General features: G+C 44.7%; 1 protein-coding gene across 3 annotated transcripts in view; it reads right to left on the minus strand.

The window, feature by feature from the left end:
- The window catches only part of LOC126996775 (germinal-center associated nuclear protein-like), a 30,095-nt gene extending 20,388 nt beyond the window's left edge, over positions 1-9,707 (minus strand). The window contains exons 1-2 of one of the 3 annotated variants that reach the window (XM_050857606.1): positions 9,477-9,707; positions 2,411-2,494 (exon numbers count right to left, since the gene is read on the minus strand). The gene's annotated coding sequence lies outside the window, so the exon portion shown is untranslated. The remainder of the gene's footprint in view (positions 1-2,410; positions 2,495-9,476) is intronic. The other 2 variants (XM_050857604.1, XM_050857605.1) reach the window with 2 other exon arrangements.
- Positions 9,708-11,321: the final 1,614 nt, after the last annotated feature.

Consider the following 11,321-nt stretch of genomic DNA (forward strand, 5'->3'; position numbering starts at 1 on the left):
GAATCAGAACCAAGTGAGGAAGCACGGGGTATTGTTACATTCAGTGCCGAAAAATATCAGACCAAGCAGAAAAGAAAGAAAGCAGAAGTAGAGAAATATTACTGTGTTGATTATGGCAAAGTGTATATTGGGTGCATGTTGGACATTGGAAAAGGAAGTGTCAAAATGACTTTCTTAGAAAGAAAACCAGGTAACAGGTATGACTGGCCAAAGAGAGTAGACACTGATGAAAAAGTGGACATGAAGTATATCTTTGCTGGCTCAATAAACATGATAGGCACAACACCTTTCCATGTTGAAGGTGTTGATGAGGCTGACAAACAATTCAAAAAGTTCAATAGTACAGCTAGGGATAACTAGCTGACCTTGCTTCTATGGTAGCCTTTATATATCAGTGTACATATTTTGCTACTGTAAAAGCTAAATCGAAGTTAGTTATGTACTAAGATAAGTAAAACACTAAAATACACCCAATAAATACATTGAAGAAGCTCAAATGAAAAAGTTGCAGTGGATCAGTTCACCCCAGAACGGTGGCTACATTCACCTCGGACTATAAAAAAAAGGTAAGCCACCTTTTAGGATTAATAGCTACTATAGTTTTGATCAGAATTTTTTTTTATTTACAGGATATGCAGCATCAGATAAAGTATCTACCCACCAAATTTGGTTGGATTTTACAAATTAATTTGGGAAATATGATGAAAGACTGAAAAACTGGCTCATATTCACCCCTATTGACACTAATTTTTGAGATATGGGAGTCCAAAGTTTTTGCGCCGAGTTCGACTGTATTCAATTTTAGGTTTCCTTCACACTGTGCCAACTCAGCATCTGGCGATTGTTTCTAGACCTCTCGTTGCAAGTCCCAGAGAAACACAGGTAATTTACAGTAATTGAAAGAATAGCTCAAGCTGTGTGGGCCCTGTGACCCTATTGCTGGTGACACCTGCTAAGAATAAAAAATAAAAAATAAAAAAAACATCCACACTAACTCACGTTCATACACACACGCGCACCCAGGGGGGGCTGGAGTGACTTGGGTCGAACGTGGGGCAGGCCGGAGCGACCAGAGCCCGGATTCATCAATCTTACCAGCCATGCCTCCGGTATCTCTCACATTTCGTGAAGCGCTACCAGAGCTGCGGCATCTTTCAAACACGGGATTCATCAACGGTATGGTAACGCTCTGGTAACTCGCACCCTAGCAACGATTGGTTGGGCTGGATAGCCAATCATGTGCGACCTTTGATGCTGTATTTCCACTTTCACGTGTCGTTTGTTTACTAATACACAGACTTCAAAATGGAGACGTGTATTGTACAGGCGTAAATACTACCTTAAAACAAATAATTAGCGTGGTGATCCCTCAATTACATGCGTTTTTTATGAATGAACGCACGTTACTTGTATATTTATTCTTGAAATAAAAATATACTCGCTTATGTAGTCTATATTCTGAACATTTTTGTGTTACCTTCATAGTTTTCCGTCGCTAACGTCAACAGCATGCCTCGCTGTCACAAGATTGGGTATTATTCTAATGTTTGCCCATACTCACACCTGGCAACCAAAATTGGCTAGGGGGCCATTGTCGTCATGCCTCACTGGTACATCCAAGCAATGGGTGTGGGTGTGGGAAGCTGTGGCTGCTGAGGTGAATGGCGTGAGTGGCTTCGTGAGTAGTGTGGAGGAGGTCAGAGCAAAATTCTACGACGTTAAACTCCACAGCAAGAATATTGGAGACTTGAGACGGGAGGTGACTGTCACAGATGAGAACATTATTCCCTCTGCAGTGTTTTAACAAGCAGGGAAAAGTCATATGGGTGGACAATTCCACAGACTTACATACTAAAGAGTGCGGCCTGCAAGTGAAGTCGGCCTGAGGCCGTGCACGGGTCTGCCCAGTTCATCCCAAACTGACGACTTCACACACCTCACTCCCACCCCGTTTCCTGACCCCAACATTCATTTTTGAGAAAAATGGAGTCCACCATTATCTTCCTGGGAAAATTCTGCATCACACTAGCATAAAATTGTAACAATAATGTGTAAATACACATACAATAATCAGAGTTAAATGAACAGGGAGTACACATTTTCTTGCACTTATTTCTCTTCAACTCTTTCGTACTCAGCTGGTTTTCATCACATCGCTTTTATAGACCAGGTCCTAAATCTGCATGGTTTTCTGGTTCTGATGGTGTAGGGCACGTCACGAGGTAAAAATATACATAGGCTCAAAATTGCCTCTGAACATGAGCTGCGGCAGTGTCTACCCACTTACCACGCCTGCGGTAACTCAGTTACGGGTGCTCGGAGCCGCGGTAACTTTTGGCCTTACCACGGGTCTGGTAAGTGGTTGATGAATGCAGATTTACTGGGTGGGCGGAGATACCATGATACTTACCAGACAGAGGTCCGGTAAATGGTATGATGAATCTCGCCCCAGGGCCGGAAACACTGGGAGCCGGAGTGACCAGGGCCGGAAGAACTAGGGGCCGGAGTGACTTGTTACCCACACATCCATAAATACCAAACATATCACACTAACACTGATGCATACAAGCACTCATGCTTTCCATGCACCATACGTGACTGGAACAGCCTCCCTCAACAGATTTTAGACTGCGGTACAATAGACTCATTTAGAAAACAAATACACACTCGCTTGTCATCACAACACACCAGCACTAACAATTATACCTGATTCACTTCCCTCCCCTGAAAACTCGGCTCCCCCGTCCCCCAACAGCCAACAAAAATATGCGTGTTATGCACCTGTAAGGATGCCCTGCGCATCATGTATCCAGATCCAGACCCAGCGGGGTGGAGTGTGCTACGGGGAACTGTAGTATTCCTGATATATGTACCCTCCTAAAAGAAGTTTTTTTACTGGTTTACGCAGAAAAAACTATCTCCACAAAAAAGTAGTCATATATCGCCCATGAAAACAATCTGTGTCTTGAAAATAATACACCTACTCCTGCTACATTTTTACCATTTGTTTTGCTGGTGGCGGCGGCGGCAGAAGCGGCCATTGGCCAATGATCCAACGCATGCAGGTCCACCATGCGTGGTTATTATTTATTTTAGAATATGCACCTTTACCTAATACTGTACCCAGCCCTCAGCACGGCAGCCGTTGGGTTCTAAAAAAAAAAATTATAATAACCATGCGTGGTGGACCTGGTCTCACATGCGTAGGCTAATCGCTAACCTAGCATACCATCGCTAACCAAGCATACCATCGCTAACCAAGCGTACCATCGCTAACCGGATCATTGGCAACACTGCTCACCTCCCAATGGCCGCCGCTGCCACCAAAGTAATCAAATAGGTCAAGGGATACAACAAAGGTGATATAAGTAAAGTACTGAGAATTAGCCAGCAGGATAGAACATGCAGTAGGTAATGAATTTAAATTAGAAAAGTATAGATTTAGGAGATGTAGGCAAGCATTGGTTTAGTAATAGGGTGGTGGGGGAATGGAATAGACTCAGCAATCACATAGTTAGTGCAGGGATGATAGCTTGTTTTAAGAGTAGACTGGATAGCTACATGGACGAGGATGGCAGGTGGCAGTGAGGTGTGGGTGCAGTAAGGAGACAGGGTACTGGAGCGCACATAAGAACATAAGAACATAGGGAAACTGCAAGAGGCCGGGTGGCCTACACAGGGCACCTCCAGAATCCCCCCCACTACTCACGATGGGCGAGGTGTAGTTTCAGGGGTTACAGGTAGAGGCTTGATCCTCGTTATACCAGCAGTACAATGCACGCACCAGTACCCTGCCACCTTACTGCACCCACACCTCACTGCCACCTGTCGTCCTCGTCCATGTAGCTATCCAGTCTACTCTTAAAACAAGCTATCGTCCCAGCACTAACTATGTGATTGCTGAGTCTATTCCATTCCCCCACCACCCTATTACTAAACCAATGCTTGCCTATATCTCTCCTAAATCTATACTTTTCTAATTTAAATCCATTACTGCGAGTTCTATCCTGCTGGCTAATTCTCAGTACTTTACTTATATCGCCTTTGTTGTAACCCTTGACCCATTTGAATACTTCTATCAGATCTCCCCGCACTCTTCGTCATTCTAGTGAATGTAAGTTTAGATGTTTCAGCCTATTTTGATATGAGAGGTTCCTCAGCCCCTGAATCATCTTGGTCATCCTCCTCTGAACTGATTCTAGCAAGTTGATGTCCATTCTGTAGTGTGGGCACCAAAACTGGACAGCATAATCTAAGTGTGGCCTAACTAATGCTAAATAGAGTCTGAGGATGACCTCTGCACTCCTGTTGGTTACCGTCCTGTTAATAAAGCCTAATGCCCTGTTAGCCCGATTCCTCGTAAACTCAAAAAAAACTAAAAAAAAAAAAAAAAGAAAACTAAGAGCTTAACAAAAGGAGAAAAGAAACTCCAGAGAAAAGTCCTGATAATCAAGGAGGGAGGAGGAAATGAGGAGGACTCTCAGGAGAATTTTACAATGAAGGAAAGAAGGAGGAAGAGTTTAAGATGGAAGAATGAAAGAAAAAGGTTCTTGGTCATATGGGGAGTGAAAAGGCTGAAGAGTAGGTGATGGGTGAAGGTCGGTCAGGGAGGGAGGGGGATGGGGGGGAGGGGCTGGAGCAAGAGCTCGGTGGGGAGCAGGTGGAAATAGGATGAGAAGATAGCAAGTTCAAGAACATAAGAGATAGAAATGAAAGAAAGAAAGAGGATCAGTACTGAAGATGAGAGGTTTGAGAGGAGAGAGATGTGTGGTAGCCTGAGCTGAGAAGAGCCGTGAGTGCTACCCCCACCCAGGAGAGTATGCAGTCCCATACTGGAGAGGGTAACCCCCTGTATATGGACAGCAGAGAAGAGAAGGAGAAGAACTATGAAGAAAGACAGAACGCCCAGAGAGATGAAGCTGATTTAGTAAGGAGGAGGATGAGGATATATTTGAGATTTTGAGTTGACTGAAGAGTTGAGAGCTGTAGAGGAAGAAAGTGTTGAGAGATGTGGATGTTGGAAAAGATGATAGTTGTATATGGAGAAACTGTGTTTTTGGGATAAATGAGAAACTGTGTTTTGAGGCGTTGAAGGAGGAAGCCAGGTTAGTCTTCTTTACACCCTAAAGTTCTCAGTTGAGGTCTGAGTGCATTAATCAGCCTTTGTGCCTTAAGTCGGAAGAAGGTGGCTGGGATTAAAGTCAAAGTTGAGTAATGTTTGGGATAGACATCGAGTGGATAGGTGGAAGGAAAGTTCGGGTGAGGAAGAAGATCATCAATGAACTTGAGAAAAAAGGAATAACTGTGGGACAAGAAAGAAAGGGAGAGGGTTAGACCGTTGAGACAGACAGAGTCAAAGTGGAAGCTAAGAAGACAGAGAGAACGAAGAAAGAAAGGAAGAGAAGGACAGGAGAGGGGAGAGAAGAGTAGAAGGCGCAAAGAAGAAAAGATTTTTAGAAAGATTTGAGATAGGAACAATCAAAGCAAATAGTTCAAGTTAAGATTTAAAAAGAACGCAACCAAGAGTACCAGAGTCAGTTAAGAAATCTAGGAGATCACCAGTTAGGCGATCTTCACATACTGGCTCCTTGATGTAGATAGAAGGAGAAGGGTTTTTGAATCTCCCGAGGAAAGTTTGATTCAAAGCTTTAGATAAAAGATTCAAAAAAGCAAAAAAGGTATTGAGGTGGAGTAGTTTGAGTACCTTCTTAGTAGGTACTTAGGTACAGGAAGGCATACTTCCAGCAAGAAGGGAAAGGTAGATGTTGACAGGCAAGCAGAAAGAGTTTTACCAGGCAGGCACGAGGCACAGTTGCATGATTGTTTTAACACAGAGGGAGCTCCATCCAAGCCCATCAGCTCTGAGGATGAGGATTGAGGCCAGAGGGCATAAAAAAACATCATTTTGAAGAATCTTTGTAACAGGCATAAAGGAGTCAGAGGGGGGATGAGTAGGAGGAATATGCCCAGAATCGTCCAGAGTGGAGTTTTTAGAAAAAGTTTGAGAGAAGAGTTCAGCCTTAGAGATAGATGAGACTAATACATTGCTTCCTTAGTTTTAGGTCAGAGTTCACTAACACTCCCAAATCCCTTTCACACTCAGACCTGCCTATCGCTGTGGAGTCTAAACTATACCCGTGTAATGGGCTGCGTGTTCCTACACTAAGTATGCTACACTTGGTGATGTTAAAATTCATGGTAAAATTCTAGTGTTTGCCCATACTCTCCCCTCCCCCCCATACAAGCCTGGGGACCTGGTGGGAATGCGGGGTTTCGGGTGGGGGACATGAAATCCGTCGCATTCGCGTATTTTTTTAGTGTGGGGGGGGGGGATAAAAACTCCCTAGATCTAGGGAAATTCCCTAAATTTAGGTAATTTTTCCTCCCACCACCCCTAAAATAAGTGTTTGCGACGAATTTAGTGTTTCCCATACGGAAACCACGCACTCAGTGGATCCCCAAGCTTGTTTTGGGAGAGAAGCGTAGTGAACCCACCAAACGATGCTCACCTCACCATCTGGCGTGACACTGGCGGCCATCTGTGCTCACATAAACTGCCTACACCACACTCATGCCTTCTCTAGTAGGTTGTCACCTCATCGCAAGGTTTCTGTCCTCCAAGTAGAGTCCGTGGCACCAAACACAGTGTATCTTCATTGTTTATCACTGACACAAGTAAAACCGCCGGCTAGCCGGGATCTGTCCAACGCCACGCCTTAAACAGTACTGCGGCTTGTGCAGGAAGTGCAGGCTCTCGAACCTCCTGCCTGAGCTGTTCGGACATGTGAATCCTTACTGACCGGATTTTGAATCTGCTTCACGGGCTCGTATTCCCAGTATACAAGGTGATTGTGGATACTGACTCCGCACCTCCAGAATACGATAATATGCCTCCATATATCATAGTTAAAAAAAACAAAGTACTTAAAAGTAAAGAAGCCAAATTAATACCCTTCCCCCAACGATCTTGCGGGACCTGCGTGAACTCGGGGTACTTGGGTGGGGGAGCATATTTAAACTACTCCAACCGAACTTTACGACCTGCTAATGAGGGGGCTTCACCCTCCTCGACCCCCCTGCTGACCAAGGGGAGTCTGCGCCCCCCCCTCTTAAAGGTGCGTGTTCAAAAAAAAAATAACCACGCATGGTGGACCTGGTCTCACATGTGTGGGCTAATGGCTAACTAAGCGTACCATCGCTAAACTAGCGTACTGTTGGTAATAGTATTAGGTAAAGGTGTGTGTTCTAAAAAAAAAAAATTAAAAAAATAACCATGCGTGGTGGACCTGGTCTCACATGCGTGGGCTAATGGCTAACTAAGCGTACCATCGCTAACCTAGCGTACCATTGGTAATAGTATTAGGTAAAGGTGCGTGTTAAAAAAAATAAATAAATAACCACGCGCGGTGGACCTGGTCTCACATGCGTGGGCTAATGGCTAACTAAGCGTACCATTGGAAATAGTATTAGGTAAAGGTGCGTGTTCTAAAAAAAAATTTTTAAAAATAACCATGCGTGGTACCCTGGTCTCATGCGTGGGCTAATCGCAAACTAAACGTACCATCGCTAACCTAGCGTACCATTGCTAACCGGATCGTTGGCAACGCTGTTCATATTGCAATGGAGTCGCCATGTAAACACATCGTCCGTATGTACAATATGCCTTTAAGTACAATATGGAGGCGTAATATCGTATTTTCGAGGTGCGGAGTGATTTTCAATAATTACCTTGCGTGGTTTCCGTACGTTGTAAAAAAAACCCGGAATGTATGAAATTTCCCTACATCTAAGTAATTGTAAGGAATTTCCCTACATCTAGGGTATTTTTCAACCCCTCATAACTCAAAAACTATGCATTTGCGACGCATTTCATGTTTACCACCGCATTCCCTGAAGTCTCAATGGCCCTTTAGCCAATTTTGGTTGCGAGGGGTGAGTATGGGCAAACACTAGAATAATACCAAATTCATCTGCCATTTCTCTGACCAAGCTGACAGTTTGTTGAGATCCTCCTGCAGTGCTCTAGCATCCTCCCCTGTCCTAATAGTGCGTCCTATTTTGGTGTCATCTGCAAATTTACCTATGTCAATAGTTATCACATTGTCTGTCATTGATGTAGATAATGAATAAAAGTGGGCCTAAAACTGAACCTTGAGGAACCCCACTGGTAACATTACCCCATTCGGATTTTTTACCGTTAATGGTAACCCTCTGTTTCCCGTCGCTAATCCACACGTACGCCTGTACCAAAGGTAAACGAGGATCAAGCCTCTACCTGTAACCCCTGAAACAACACCTCACCCATCGTGAGTAGTGAGAGGGATTCTGGAGCTGCCCGTGTAGTCCACTCGGCCTCTTGTAGTTTCCCTGTTCTTATGTCATGCCCTGGGTACATATTTTTTTCAAAACACACGAGAAATTAATCAAGATAAGGGCATTCGCCGGCTGCCTGGGATTGAACCCGCGACCAGTGTGACGGGAGAGCCACTCCTTACCGAGTCGGCCAAGGAGGTACCCCCCTGGCTAACTGGGTTATGGGAGGCTCGTTCATCAGGCATAGTCGCCGCAGCACACTTATGTTCTTAAAACAAATGTATGTATATGCCATTTCACTCGACCCTCCCACCCTTTGAACACATGTTCTCGACCATCTCCGATGTTCAATAGATTAATCTGAATACACTGAGGTATATACAATATAGAATATATGTCCCTCGTGCTTCACAGACCGAGCCTACTACTCCTACATATTAACCCCTCAAAGTTCAGAATCTCCCGCCGGGTTTAAGGAAGGTCCCCCAGCCATTTAGGTATTATTGTAGGAGTACACCAGTCTAGAGATGGCTTTTCTTACCCTGACCATTAGAAAGAGCTCCGCATTCTGAGTAAATTCATCCCCATAAACACCCCTCGGAAATCATTTATAACGGAGGGAGGGAGGGAGGGCGGTCAAGGCCAGGACGTGACACACGACCGCTCTGATGGTTGATGGGTTACTGCCCGCCGACCCACCGCCGCCTCCCAGCCCCAAGTGCTACAAATTTACCGTTAGTTTTAGGTTAGGTTAGGTTAGGTTAGGTTAGGTTATGTTAGGTTAGGTTAGGTTAGGTTAGGTTATGTTAGGTTAGGTTAGGTTAGGTTAGGTTAGGTTAGGTTAGGTTAGGTTAGGTTAGTTTAGGTTAGGTTAGGTTAGGTTAGGTTAGGGTTATGTTTAGTTTAAATGCACCTGTGTGGACGAAACTAGTTTTTTCTGGTAGATTTCGGTCTGTTTTGAATGAATGTGCTCTAAAAATTTTTATCGCAAATCATTAGTCTCTTGGTTGGAAGGGGGGGGGGTAAAAAAAAAACACGTGATTTGCGATAGAAATGACACGCATATTCATTCAAAACAGGCCGAAAACTACCGAAAAAAACTAGTTTCGCTCGGAAATGCGAGACTGGTGAAGTGCTACAAATTTACCGCCATTTAAACTCACCTTTTCCGGGTCCTTTAAGTTCGCTGACCTTCACTTCACTTCATGGCGGGCACCAACACGGCGAGGAAGGTCACCAGAGGGAGGATAAGGTCACCAGGGGTAGGAAAAGGCCTTCTTCTTCTTGGGTGGTTTTATGGGTTGTTGTGCTTGAGTCTCGCCCCCCGCACACTGGTCTTGGTCTGGGCCATGGTGCGCGGCGGTACCCCTTGACGCCTTCACAGCGGCACCACCACCTACTTGGGTCTTCTGGTTCATCTTTTTGGTTCTTTTTCTTCTTCTTCTTGGTTCTTTTTGGGGTAAAGATTCGTATTAAGTCCGTGCCAGTATCTTATAATCTACTTTATGAAACATCAGTATCTCTTCATATATCTTTTCTACAAACCTTCAAAAGTCATGGAAACGCTTTGAAAATCCAATTCAAGGAGTTTTTTTTTACTGTTGAAAATAGGGGATAATGTTTACGAAAGTGCGTCGCCTCCTCTGGTGCCGGCCGCGGCGACGCTGCAGCCGCCGCAGCCGCAAAATAGCTCGCAGAGGGCTTAGGGTCGGGGAGCATATTTAAACTACTCCAACCGAACTTTACGACCTACTAACGGGGGAACTGCGCCCCCCTCGAGCCCCCCTTCTAATCAGGGGGGGCTACGCCCCCCCCTGGACCCCCCCCTCACGTATATGTGACTTATTTCAGCGAGGAGGTATTTCTCGCAACACCCGCCGCGGCCAGCACCAGCCTAGAGGAGGCGACGCGCTTTCATAAACATTATCCCATATTTTCAAGAGTAAAAAAAAAGGCCTTGAATTGGATTTTCAAAGCGTTTCCATGACTGTTGAAGGTTTGTAGAAAAGATATATGAAGAGATACTGATGTTTCATAAGGTAGGTAATGATCAGATACTGGTACGGACCTAAAACGAATCTTAACCCTTTTTGGTTCTTTCTGGGTATTTATAGTTCCTCTTTTGGGGGCTGTTCGTTTTTGTATCGCTTCTTAGGTCTTCTTCGGTTCTTTTTGGTTCCTGGTTCTTTTTTTTCTTCTCCTTGGTTCTTCTTTTGAGCTGATCCCCTTTGTACATCTTTTCTTCCATTTCCTTCTCTCTTAATTTTTACTCTCTCTCTCTCTCTCTCTCTCTCTCTCTCTCTCTTGCTGGGTTCACACATTCACGATTTGTGGTCCACGATGGCCTCCCGGACAGCAGGTGGTAAAACCGTGGCCTCTGGCCACGATCTGACTGCCGGATTACGCATGTGGCGGCTGTACAACGGTGTACAAGGGTAGTACTCCGGAGCGAGAACCAAGGATTATACTATAAGGATAGCTCACTGAAACGTCATCGATGACGTCATGACTGCGGTACTGCGTCATCTGGTTAACACTCACCATGCCCTCACGGTATAAAATGTACAAAATGTACTAGAAAACCCTTATTTATTCTTATTCATGGTCAGATTTTGCGCTTTTTTGATTGTTAAGGATAAGTAATTAAATTAGGCAGCTGTTGTGTTAGCTCATAGTTGTAGCATCTTGGTATTTCTGCCGATGTATAAAAAGGGGCGTTGCCTGTCCCCCTATTTAGGAGGTAAATCTTGAAATGAATGAAAATGGAACTGGCACCAGTGCGCGTGCGTGCGTGCGTGTGTGTGTGTGTGTGTGTGTGTGTGTAAAAGAACGATTTACTACAAGTTTATTGTGCAGGATGGATATGGGTTGAATTTGCGGTTGCGGGGCGGTTGCGGATATACTTTTTGTGAGCGTGGAGTGTGTGCAGGTGGCAGATATGCTTTCAGATTACGGGGCAGGGCTGGCAGGATCTTTGAGGGGATGAAGATTAAGGAGCGGGGATTATG

Source organism: Eriocheir sinensis, chromosome 11 (assembly GCF_024679095.1).
Source record: "Eriocheir sinensis breed Jianghai 21 chromosome 11, ASM2467909v1, whole genome shotgun sequence".
Lineage (NCBI taxonomy): Eukaryota > Metazoa > Arthropoda > Malacostraca > Decapoda > Varunidae > Eriocheir > Eriocheir sinensis.